At 35.5% G+C, this 13,776-nt stretch overlaps 1 protein-coding gene across 3 annotated transcripts in view; it reads right to left on the bottom strand.

The window, feature by feature from the left end:
• Positions 1–13,776, bottom strand: part of fidipidine (coiled-coil domain-containing protein 93) — a 525,830-nt gene that overhangs the window by 467,650 nt on the left and 44,404 nt on the right. The window lies entirely within an intron of this gene.

Below are 13,776 nucleotides of genomic sequence, written 5' to 3'. Positions count from 1 at the left end.
TATGGTTTTTGTTAAAACCCATTTGTCTCACTACCGAATGGGCTAAAAATTTTGTTAATAGTTGTAAGAAAAAAAAAATAATAAGGCTACATTTTCACTGATGATAATAGTGTACGATACTTTTTACCAATCGATGATTTCAACCAACAAATTTTTGAACACCTTTTCAAACAAACAGTTTTAATAACAATTGCGTTTAAACATATCTCTTAGGGTTCTAATTTGACAGTGTCAATTAAAAAAATGAATTTTTTTAGTAACTTAACGATCAAAAATTACTAAAAAATTACTGCTCCATACTCTACCACACACAGTACTAAAGTGTGGCTCACGAACATTTGCAACGCGTAGCGAAAATTTGAGCATACTTAACAAATGAGTTTCCGTATTAGGCTCCGCTGTTAATGTGGAAGCAATACCTACTAATGACTAAATGTCTTCCTCATATTTCATATGAACTTTCCGTAAAAAATTGTTATAGGTAGACTTTCTTATCATACCTTCATACAAGAGGTAGAGACGACAAAACCAACATGAAAAAACCCCTTATGGGTAAAAGTGTAAAGTTCTTCGATTGTGATTGGCACAAGAAAAGTTATGATTTTTATTAAATATTCTAATACATAAAATCATAAATAATGTTAGTATTTTTTCTGAAATAAGTGTAGCTGCAGTTTTTCACCCTCGGGACATACTTATACTTTGTTCCTTTGTAGAAACACTTTGCACCCACGGGCCAAAGTTATTTTCTAAGGCACGAAGTGTGCCCAAAGGCTCAAAATTTCACTTAACGCCCTTGATAAAAGAACAATATACGCAACTTGGACACAAACATACAACAATGTTTACACTTTTTGCCTTAGAGACGTAATGTACCATTTTCTACATCAGGCACTTTTGAAAGGCTGGCGTGCCCTGATAGAAAAATAGATTTTTCACGTAAGTGCCATCTCACCATGGCTGTCTTACGTCCCTCAGGTCGCAAATAACCCCATGGACAATGGCACTTATTCGACGAAAACTACTGTTTACTTACATACACAAAAAACTGAAAAGCATACATGGTGACGAATCTCTAGTATTAGCAAAGTATTATTTGTTAAACAATTTAATTACATGCTCGATATCAGAATATAATCACATAACGTGACTTGATATGATTATACAATTGTCCATCGTAGTCATACGTAATACGAAAAAAAGACATCATTAATTATATAACTTATTACAGTCAAGACAAAATTTGGGAAGATAGACAATATTGTACGAGATTTTCGATCTTTTTTCTATGCTCATAATAGGGATGACATTATCAAAGTACGACCTTAGGTACTAAGTTTCTTTTATGTTGATAACAGCAAAGAGTTTGTGTTTAGTGAGAGATTATACTGGAAAGTTTTCTTACAACATTTTATCTTGAGAATATACCTTTCTGTTACAATTTAATATTTATACATACACTCAGTTTGCACAACAGTACTGAGAATAATCAGTGTCTCTACAGTGTACCACTTTTAAATCGCAATAACGTCAGCCAGTATTTGAAAAAAAGTCCACTTAAGGTATTTTCATTAGCGTACAGCAAAGTAAAGTTGTAACATATTCGGAGACAATGACCATTACGACTCGGGGTACGAGAGTACGAACATAGTTGATGAGATAGAAGGGGAAGAAAACTAGAACAGGGACAGTGAAAGTATATGGTACCAGTAAGAAATGTGTGATAATTTTTCAAGATGATTTTTGAATGAAGATAATCATCCTGGCATACCATTTTTACTGCCGTTTTTAAAAAAAAAGCTCATGATGGGACGATGTAATAGTAAGAAAACAGGTGTCATTCCAGGTTTTAAGAGCGTTTTAAGTGCATAGCTTTAACAATTATTTTACATAAAAATAAGTGATGCATAGAACCAGCTTCATAAGCAAATATGTCAAAAATGAAGAGACCTTGAGTTTCTCATTGAAAATAATGACGTAGTTTTGTTACGTATTTGAGTACGTATCAAAAGTACGTCACATAAATACGGAGTGAAAATACGTGTTGGTTTGGAACCTTTCGTCACCTAACTTTATCACGTATTTTGCAGTCATGAAGTATTTCTTTATTAAAATAGTTTTAAAATATGATTACGACGTGCATTAGCATGATCTTCGTGACTGTTGGCATCCGCATAGTAACACTAAAATAAGGGGGTTCAAGTATTTTTTCTTGAATTTGAAGAAAGTGGAATCTTTAATTTTTTTGTTTTTATGTTGTCTCAATACTACTGAAATACAAGAAAATATATTTAAACCCCTCTGTTTTGGTGTTATTATTTGAATAATGACAGTCATTACGATCATGTTAATGCACGTCGTAATCGTATTTTAAAACTATTTTAACATTGAAATACTTCATGACTGCAAAATACGTGATAAAATTAGGTGACGAAAGGTTCCAAACCAACACGTATTTCTACTACGTATTGATATGTCATATTTTTGATACGTACTTAAATATGTAACGAAACTAGGTTATTATTTTCAATTGGATTACGCAGTAAATGAAGGCAATAGTAATAGTAGCATTGACGTGACAACTCTCACTTACCATGACACTGAAGAAACTGAAGAACTGAATGATTTACAGTGATGGTGAGTGTGAGGATTGTTGTCAAATAAGATAACTTCGATTATGCAAGGTATAAAAGTTTTCACTATACCCTAGCCGAATAACGACTTTTCTTTCCCGATTTCAGGGACGAAAGTACCAAATTCCCCCGGGTAAAAATGTGCATTTTTTGCTCATAGAAAAGTACTATTTGTGTGTTCTTCTCCTTCACATAAGGATTGAGGGACTTTCCACGCATATTTTTGCAAAATATTTTTCTAATTAGCAAAGAATGCGAGTTTTATCTGGAAAGTTAAATAACGCTATTTACTGTAAATAGTGATAATAACGTTGTGTATTAACAGAAAAAGAGGAAAAATTGCATACACGGGAAAAAATAACAATATCGACTTCCAGGTGTTTGCTTCCTTCTCCGTTGACTTAGGAAGCGATTAAACACCCAGGAGAAAATGCCATACTTTCATCCCTTATAGAGTAATACATCATGATGTTTAGATGCTAGTGATAGTGAAAGTAGCGAGGGTAAGAAGACATTAAGAAAAGAATGTAAGTGGTGTCAAAACGCTTTGTTTCAAATCCGAAAACAAGACATCCTCTCGTCTTTTCTGTAAGGAAACAACTGTACAAATTTTATAATGTTAAATATAAAAAAAAAACCTTTTTTATTACATACATAATATGTTTACTGTAATATAACAACTGAAAAAGTGGCCATTCCACATATAGATTGATAAGAACAATGTCTTTCTTTTGCCGTTTTAAGCCCGATGAGGCACGTGGCAATAGCAGCAGCAGGTGAACAGCTTTATAAATATTTTTGCCAGAACTCATTTAATGCTGCCAGTGAGACCACTGTGCGGTGACCAAATAAATGCGAGTCCGCAAAACTTATCGGCTCAGCAGCAACGGAGTTATTGGCACGGAGCGCGCACATTTAGGTGTTTCAGGCGCTCATGCCATGTTTTGAGACTAGCAGTAGATATATTAGCCTCATGTTTCAGTGCCTCTGCTCGCAGGAACATTCTGTATATCTCATTCGACTGTTTCACACCTGTGGTTATAATTTTGTTGTTGCGCAAGATTTTCACGCTGTTTCCCTTGAAGTTTAAGTTCGCGTGATGTGCATGCACCAACGGAGAACAGATTCTTTTTCATCCCGGGGACATGCAAAACATTCTCGAGGTAAGCATTCAGCCACTGTCCCTCGACGAGCCTCTTGACAGGTACAGTACCTTCGTCAACAACTGTGCACTCACTATCATCTCCCAGAGTGATGGTACTACCTTCCCTCTTTGGACGATAGTTTGTGAACCACTCTTTTCTGAAGGTGATGTATGCGGATGCACTACTAACGGTAAACCACACATCGTCATTATCAGTGTTAAGCAGCCATGCTATCTCGCGTGTGGATGGCTCCCGTTTATCAGCATTGAACGTTACAGGGCTTTTGAGGTTGTGACTGCTCATAGTAACGAGCGCAACGTCACGAAAACTCTCTGATTCCTTCGAGCCACTTATGTTCTAAGAGTTCGACTTCCGATCTGGACACTCCCGCGCGAAATATTCTTTCTCGCCGCATACATCGCACTCAACGTCCTTAGTGTCTCGACATTTTTCCTTGTGCTTGGGTTTCGTTGGATTCGCGCCACTTTTATGAGTCACACTTGAGGTAGCAGCAAGTGCCACAGCTTCCTCATGTTCGGCGTTCAAATATGCTTCCTCTTCGATCAGCCTCTTTTGTAAACATCCGACTGTTTATTTTGAGAGGTCAACACTGCTCCAGGTCGTACGTAAGTGCCGGTACTTCGCTGGCAAGCTAGTAAGGGTTTTGGAGATGATTAACAAATCTGGTATATTCTGACCCAAATTGATCAACTGCGTAGATAGGTTTTGCACTTTGGCAACATGTTGCGAAATTGGGTCAGTCGGATCCATCCGATACTCATGAAAACGCTGACTCAAAAGCAGCTTGTGCGTTCCACTCTTTTGCTCGTGAATTGCCAGCAGTCGATCCCACATCTCTTTTGCCATGCCACACGACAACAAACACTGCATCGGCTCCAGTTCCATGGACGATGAAATAATGTACATGGCCTTCACATTGTTCTTTATCCACGCTTTCGCCTCCAAGCTACTTGCGTCTGCCAGCTTTACACTCATACCGTTCACGACCACTAGCAGTTCGTTAGCAACGAAGATGGCTTTCAGCTGTGATTTCCATGCCTGGAAGTTCTTACCGTCGAACCTCGAGATATGACGTGTTGAGATTTCTCCAGCCTTTTTGCACTATACACTGTTTCGTGTCCTCGTAACAAAAAACTTCTCGCCCTTCTTCACTGAAGACAAAGAAACAAGAACATACACCTTACTCTTGAACTCATTATGCAGTCTCGTGGTCTGGGCCATAACCTATTAATATGAAAAATAAAAGGTCCGTCAAGTGTATTTTTTAAGTAGAACAAGAGTGAACGTAGTGTGGATGAGGATTTGTTTATGGGCAAAAGACAAAACTCGACAAATGTTTAATGTAGAGTTTAATATAAAAGATTGACTGATACGAGGATACAGACGCATGTGAATTCTTGTCGTAGGTAGAGCGAACTAAACGTGTTGCAGGGAGCGCTGCTCACGACGATAAAAGCGTTACAGACATAATAGCGAGTAAGACATATATATAATCCGGAAATACACAACACCTACTTAATCGATGAAACATTAATTAATAGTATAGTGGCCAACCACCAGATAACCTGGGGCACTTAACAGCCATTAAAGTAATTTTTAAAATATTAACTAATTTCATAAGCACCCTTCACCAGACAAACCAGAGTGTTTACTGGGCTTTTTTTATTTAAAAAAACGTCAATTAGACTCTTCAACAAAACATTAATAAGACTTGCACCTGTTACCAGGTGAGTGACATTAATACTTATTGGGCACTTTATTAACTGACAAAGATCTTAATTATGACGTGATTGCTAGATTTAAATACTTTTGAAATTTTTTTTTTTATTACATTAATCTACGTATGTTTTTATTCAAAATTCAAAAAAAAGTAACATGTCATTTAAAATATTATTATTTGTTTTCATTAAGATGCATGTTAGTAAATAATTACTTAAATATTAAGCAAAAGCAACTGTTTTATTTATTTAGCTTTCAATACGCATTCGAAATCGGGCTGATAATAATTAGTGTTTTAATAATTAATTGAGTGGCCAGTAAGTGCCTAGAGTCATGTACTTATAGGCATTTGTGTCATTAATTTTCGTTATTAATTAATGAAAAAGCCAGTAAGTGCCTTGGATTATTTGGTAATAAGCGCTTGTTTGATTTTTTAAAGTTCTAATTGTTAGTTAAGTGGCCATTAAGCGCCAGGGGTCACCTGGTTGTAGACACTTGTGTTGTGAGTTAATATTTTATTAGATGTTATTTAACAACAATTGGATTAAGTAGCAACTAAGTGCCCCAGGTCTTCTAAATATAGGTATTTGTGTTATTAATGAATGTTTCATTAATCATTTAAGTAGCCAGTAAGTGCCCTGGGTCACTTAGTACAAGGTATCTGTGTTATTAGTAAATGTTTTATTAACAAGTCTTCAAATAAAGTGTTAATTGTTAAAATATTTTTTTCATATCATCCATGACCAAAACAAATGAAACTTCTTGGGCCCTAATAGATCTAGAAAAGAAAACTGTTTAAAATGACTATGTTGCTTCATTTTTTTTAAAATTAGAGCATCACGGACTCATAAAATTTCATCACAATTGACATAATGGCACTGTCAATAATAATTCTACTTTATTTTCACATTTATATTATACTAGCAGCCCCCTGTCTCGGCTTCGCCCGAGACTTACTAAATAAAACACCGTAGTGTGTTGGCACGTAATGTGAAACGTTTTCAGTTAAAAATTTTACACATATTCCTGACACATCTCAAAACAAAAATCTTCTTATTAAGAACATATTTTTTCGGAATCAATACAGTTTGTTTGGTCATATAATGTGTGAAAATTCAAAAAAATAATTACGCTAAAAAGTACCGTGCGTCCTTTATGCCATAAAATAATCGGTGGCCATAAGGAACCGTTCATTTGCAGATTCTCCAGTGTAATTCACGAAAAGGGCTATTTTTTAAAGCTGATAAGATTTTAAACGCCTAAAAAATTTATATTAAAAAAAATTTTTTTTTTCTCTTATCTCACAACTTTGTTACCAGAGCAACAAAGTCCTGGACCTTAAACCCTACATTTTTATTGCCACAAATACACAAATATATTTTCTACTTATTTAAAAATCTAAAGTAGGATCTTTAAGCATTTTAGAGATTGCTGTGAGGGTACAATGAAAAGCTGATCTCTCACGTAATGGATTCTTTATTTGTCGATTTTGACGCTGCTGTTCCAATCTCGGTAAATTTTCTGCGTCAGTTTCTTGACGCCTAAGTAAAATTGTATTTATTAGATACATTTAAAGTTTTTCTTCCAATTAACCTTCTTGCGACTTTTGGCATGCTTAAAATTTTTGTGACCCCTAAAGGCTGTTTTCTGTCAACTTTGTTAAGTTCTAATACATTTGTTGGCAAGGTAGTTCGACGTCCGATGGCCCTAAAAAGGACCGGTGAGCTTCTTAAGTTAACTCTTTCTTGACTGCAGTTAACAGCAATTGTGACTGCCTAAATACCTCAGGCTGATTTTCTCTGGCTTGCTGTTGAAGACCCAGACTGATTGGGAGAAAAATTACAAAGTCCGAAGCTTTGGGGCTAGTTGTAGTGCTCTTTCCCAACGTCTCCCGGTATAACATCGAAGACGTTGGCGTCTAAAGCACCTTTTTTATTTGCAGATTCAGTTGTTTTGGTGATCTTAGATGGGGAGGTTGGTTAGTGATACTTGTCCAGTGGAGGCTGTCCCGTTGGCTCAAGTTTTTTTTCCTTCATAGCTGTTAAAGGTTTGCCCAGCGCAGACCTTGGAGAGGATCAGTGATTTTTGGTTGAATGCTTAGAGTCGAGAGGGTAATATTGGGTCGTCGGTCACCGGGTTTTCCAGCCTTGCGAAGAACAACTCCGCAGGTGACGTCTGCCAGTGAATGGCTGACTTGGTTTAATAGTGCCCATCTTTAGTCTTTTAGTCGACGAATCGCTTTCCGAAAATGGTAGTAAAAATGTATTTGTTGGCAAGGTAGTTAATACTTAGGTGGCCCCTAAAAAGAACCGATGAGATTGATGGTTAAGAAGGGAACGTAAGTACTTATAACGGCCCTAAAAAGCGCCAGTGGTAAGACTTCCAGCTGTTCTTTATTATTATTCCTGATGATGAAGAGCTGGCAACGGGTAGATTGATTCTTACCCTGGGAGTCTCTACACAGTGGATTGATAAGTTTCCGGCCCGGCCAAAAAAAACAACGTTTTTAAGAATTTTTTTTTTTTATTTCTCAACATAATCTCCTCCAAGGCTGATACATTTCTCATAGCGGTGTTCTAGTCTAGTCATGCTATCTCTATAGACTGATTCGTCAAGCTCCTCAAAATAACCATTTACAGCTTCGATTACTTCTTCATTGTCCGCAAATCTCTTACCGCCAAGCCATTTTTTGAGGTAAGGAAACAGATAATAGTCACTCGGGGCTAGGTCTGGAGAGTAGGGAGGGTGCGGCATCAATTCAAACTTCAGATCGTTGATTTTAGCCATCGCAACGATTGACGTGTGCACTGGTGCGTTATCGTGATGAAACAAGATTTTTTTTTTCGCCAGATGAGGTCGTTTAATTTTTACTTCGTGGCTCAAACGTTGTAATAAGTCTGCGTAGTATTGACCAGTGATAGTTTTACCCTTTTCAAGGTAATCAATGTATATACCTCTTGCATCCCAAAAAACAGTAGCCATAACCTTGATCGCCGAAAAAATTGTTTTTGCTTTCTTTGGAGTTGGTTCCCCTGGTCCAATCCACTGTTTAGACTGTTCTTTGGTTTCAGGAGTGTAGTGGTGAACCCAAGTTTCGTCAACGGTTACGAATCGACGCATAAAATTCGCTTGGATTACGCTTATACAACGCCAAATTGGCGGTAGAAATGTTCTTTCGAATCAATTTTTGGTCGACTGTCAGCAAACGTGGCACCCATCTTGCACAGAGCTTATCCATGTACAATTGTTCGTGCAAAATATTTTGTACACGTTCATATGACATCTTACAGGTCTCAGCTATCTCACGCACTTTTAATCTGCGGTCTTTCAGCACTATTTGATGGATTTTTTTGATCATATCTGGAGTTATGACCTCAATGGGGCGTCCTGAGCGAAGCTCATCAGAGGTGCTCACACGACCCTTTTTAAACTCGGAAACCCACTGCTTAACGGTTGAGCTGCACAGAGATGTTTGATAAAAAACGATTTTCTTTCACGTTAACTTTTTACTTTGTAGGAACTACCTTCTCATGTTTAAGAATTGATTACCAGAATAAAAGATTCAAAACGCACATCTCCTTTTCCACCTAACTTGTAAAGTTTTGCACGTATGTTACACTTCCACTCTCCAGCGGCATATAATGCCGTAAGAAACTCATTTTTGAAATGCCTCCCAACTGTTCAAACAAAGAACAGGTGGTTAAAAACAGATGATTTTTCGCCCGGAATATCGTATGAAATTAAAAACAAAATTAGTGATATGACTGAGAAAGAACATGAGAAAAGTCGGACATTAGTTTTCAATTTGACCTTCGATGAGATGAGTATCAAGCAAAATAAAGAGTGGGATACAATCACGCATTCATCGACAGGACTGGTAGATCATGGTGGTCAGCTTTCGGAGCTGCATTCAAATGAAAAAGAACAGACAGCTTCTAAAGCATTTGTTTTTATTTTGGTGAGCATTAATAGGGGTTTCAAAGCCGCAGTTGCGCACTACCTCATTGATTCCCTTACTGGTATTGAAAAGGCTATTCTTTAAAAAGATTTGCTAACATTGCTAGGCGAAAAAAAAAATTAAGGTCATGAGCATCACGTTTGATGGTGATCCGGCACACTGCTTAAAACTCTGTAGAAACTATTTTGCTTTAAAAGGATCGTTTACATTTGATAAAAGTAATACCATTGACTGAAAATACATTATTAACTTAAATGACAACTTGTGAAACCTGTGAAAAAAAGTAAGGCAATGTTTCATGTAAAATATCGGACTGTGAGAGTTGTAGAGAGTAGATCAGTACAAACTGGTTTTAGGAGATCTGTTATTTCTCTAAAAAATGTATACGACTTGGCTTTTTATTTAATTAATAAGAAATATTTGGATTATGTATTGAGTTACAAACTGAGCCAGGACCAGAACTTTTTTTTCCCCTTATCAGAAGCATGATTGGCCCTAATAATAACCGTACAGCTACTCAATTTTTATCTGCATACAAGAAGCTCACGTATTACAAAATGTTGTGTGTAACATCAAGTTCCGCAAACTGCTCATCTTTGAATAATACTTCTTTGTTGTCAAAGACTGGGAATACTAACGATATCAAGCAATTCACTGAAGAAAAATGCTTGAATACGCATAAAAAAGTAAAAAGTGCACCTACAACTAGTCGACCTTGACCACCAATACCACAACCGATTTTCTCAGTAGATATTACAAATTATTTTCGTAATGAAAGCTGCCTTGTGGATCACGACTACAGTACATCAAAATCTTGGACGTGTAATGAGTATGCTCATGAGGTCACAGCTTACATCGCTGGATCAGTAGTGCATGTTTTCAAACAAAAAATTTACTGCCAGGAGTGCTTGCTATTAATGGTCAAGAACACTAATCTTGGCAAGAGTAAACTGACAAGTATGAGAAATTTTGGAGGTTTGAATTTTGTATCGGATGATGTACATATTATTTGCAAAACAACAGATTCAGTTGTTAAACATAATAAAAATTTATTTGCGAAGAAAGTTTTTACCAAAATAACGCTGGAAACGTTAAACTCTTTGCCTAGACATATTTTCAATAGTTATCACTTTCTTGAGCAAGAAGCACTTATGGACCATAGGTTTCAAATAATTTTATTAATTATAGGAAAATACACTGATATTCAAATGGCACATGAATCAAAACTTGCAAACGATCAAAAGGAACGGGTCCACATGCAAAATAATAAAATAACTATTTTTAATGGACAGTGAAAAGAATGTGTGGTTTATGTACATGATTAGTTTCTGCGTACAAAAATTGTAGGCTATGGACAATGTTACCGGTTTCATTTATTATTTACTGTATTCTATCGTTGTGCCTACTATACTATTTACTACTGTATATAAATCCTTGCTGTTATTTAATCATATCGTCTTAATTCATTAACTTTGCAATGATGACATACGTAGCACGTTACTCTAGTAGTACAGTTATTATTTGTTTAAATAAAGTAGCCTGATGGTTAAAATTTAATTTGTTTTTTTATTTTGTATTCGCCCTATATTTTTTATGTAAAATTTAGCTCTTGTATTGAACAGTTAACAATTTTAACAGTCAACTGGCAGAATTTATCTTAAAAATGCATTATCTGATTAAGTATTGGTTGTAATTTCAGCTTTACATGTTATTTTATTATTGGGTTTTGTACCCGTTATACCTTATGCTTACGCTGCCTACATACACGTGTAGTTTTGAATCTCCCGCCTGTACAAAAATCAAAATAATGCCCAAAATACTATAACCAATCACAGCCTAGCAAAACAGAAAGAGAAGGAACTATCAGAAATCCAATTCTCTCTCTCTGCCTATATCGCTACCACTACCCATGTAACGGTGCCCCTTGTTCACCTTCCTGAGAAGAGGGAAAATTAAAATGAAAAATTCACTTGCGTCATATATTGTTTCAAGATGACACTTTCGAAATCATTGGTTTACTCCAGCGCAAAACGCACACGTAAAAAAAAATTTTGAAAATTAAAAAAAAAGGTATTTGAAAGGTGTGGGAGAGGAGGGTGTAAAATTCTGACCACATAATAAAAAAATACGTGTAACTCTGCTCTTCACACATTAACTCAACACATCAATGGTCAACATATCTATCTTCTTAGTAGCGTGGAAAAATTAATAAAAAATATACAAATATAGATTCAAACAATGTCTACGTACAAATGTTGTTGTGGAGGCGTGTTAGAGATATATACATACATACATTCACACAAGGCTATAGAGAGTATGTAAAGGTATGAGAGGATGGCTGCATGGAATATTTTTTGGCTTAAAACAATGCAGAAAGTGGCCAAATATCTCCTTCTACTGTGAGAAAGGGCTGTAGGGTGGCTGTGGAGTATATTTGGTGGTATGGAGAAATTATGTGGTGTTTCTCCCTGCCCGACAAAAACGATATAACTATTTTAAACGGGTTAAGAATTCCAGCTTGTTTTAAACTTACATAGGAGGCATTCTATGTCAACTCTTCTAACACGGTACACAAGTGCCAAACAATCTGCTTTTTACCTCACGGTTACAGCACAAAAACTAACTCATAAAATATTTAAATTCTACAATCCAGATGTATTTTTACTTTAGCTTTTTGATGCAACTATCAGTTCTTCCAAAAAATGAGTTTCTTACTTTAAAAACGTACAGAACATGTTACATTTAAAAATGATCTGGCAACTTGTATTTGTCGTCGTATTCTCTCAAAAAAAATAATTTAAAAAAAATAACTATTTCGATGTAACAAAAGCTGCTTTTCTGATTTAGACTGTAAAAAAATATTAAAAATATCGTTCTCGAGATACAGCGTAATTCATAGTGTTTTAAGGTAAGAAACGAGTTTTTCAGAAAAATCGATAGCCGCATGGGAAAGCTGAGGAAAATTTACATCTAAATCATATTTTAAAAATATTTGAACGTTAATTTTATTGTTGTAGTCGTGAGTTTAAGAGTAGATGTTTTGGCGCTCTTGTGCCGCGCTAAGAGAGTTCATGTGAAACGCCTCCTATATAGGCTTGAAATCAATAAGTGGGGCTATGAAAAAGCTTCCTCACGAATTTCATCTCATGCTCTTTTTACCACATTATTTGAAACGACATTTTAAAAACTAGTGGTAAAGCTGTACGTATTCAACCTAATATTATTTAGTCTACTTCAGCACCTAGTATGATAATTTGGTTCGCTCAAGAAACCGACAAACGTTAATAATTAATCAAAAACATTAAGGCTGCTTTTTTGAGGTTCAGAAATGTTAGGATGGTTTAATAGACCAATAACCTCAACCTAAAAAAAATTTTGGAGTCTGGTACTTCATATGCGGAACTTCAAACTAGCGGGAAAAGGCAACAATTTAAACTATACTTAACTCTCGCTAGCTTAAATCTTCATATCTGAAGTGCTGAACTCTAAGCTGTGATATCTCGACTTTTGATACTGTACGATACATCTAGCACTGAACTATGAATTACAAATTTTGAGGTACATAATCAGGAGGATTGGTGCCTGCAGGAAAAAAAAAATTCTTAGATTTGTGAGACAAAATTTTTTTTGTGTAGAATAGCAAGACAAGAACTAGAAAGACAGCTGAAACATAGTATTAATGTGATATTTACCAGTTACAGTTTAAGCTTACACACAAGTTTGTAATGTATATCTTAAAGACAAATCCTAGAGAGAACAGATCTACTTATAGGTCCAAATTAGCAAGTAGTAACCTCAGTTATATTTCCATGATAAATAAAAGATCTCGCTCTCTCTACACTCAGAATGTATATATGTAGAATTAATAATAATTATAAATCCTACATTAAGTTAAACGTATAATTCTACAATTTATGAAGTTTTATTGAATTAGCAAATTAACACTCTCCTTAGTTATCGAACATGGATATCTCATTGCTTTTTAATTTTATACAGTAAACAAAAATATCAGACTTGTATTTTATCTGGTGGTTTTTGTTATCATCAGTTTAATTTTTTTGTTTTTTCTACGATTATTGAAAAAATAATTTCAAAATATAAATAGGTATGAGCTATAATTTGTAACGATAAACCTATTGGTAAGATGAAATAAGTATGATGGACTATTAAGTCAGAGACAATTTTTGTGAAACAACAGGTTCAATCGCTGAAAAATGATATAGAAGTCACGGAGTGATATAATGAGCTATTAAACGAAAGACAGGAGTAATAATGCCGTCTGCGATTTCATTTATACCTA

Source organism: Copidosoma floridanum, unplaced genomic scaffold, assembly GCF_036245765.1.
Source record: "Copidosoma floridanum isolate Cflo_tuat_1 unplaced genomic scaffold, Cflo_Japanese_pri ptg000024l, whole genome shotgun sequence".
NCBI lineage: Eukaryota > Metazoa > Arthropoda > Insecta > Hymenoptera > Encyrtidae > Copidosoma > Copidosoma floridanum.
Note: the sequence above shows the minus strand (reverse complement) of the source record. Positions and strands in the feature narration are given on the sequence as shown.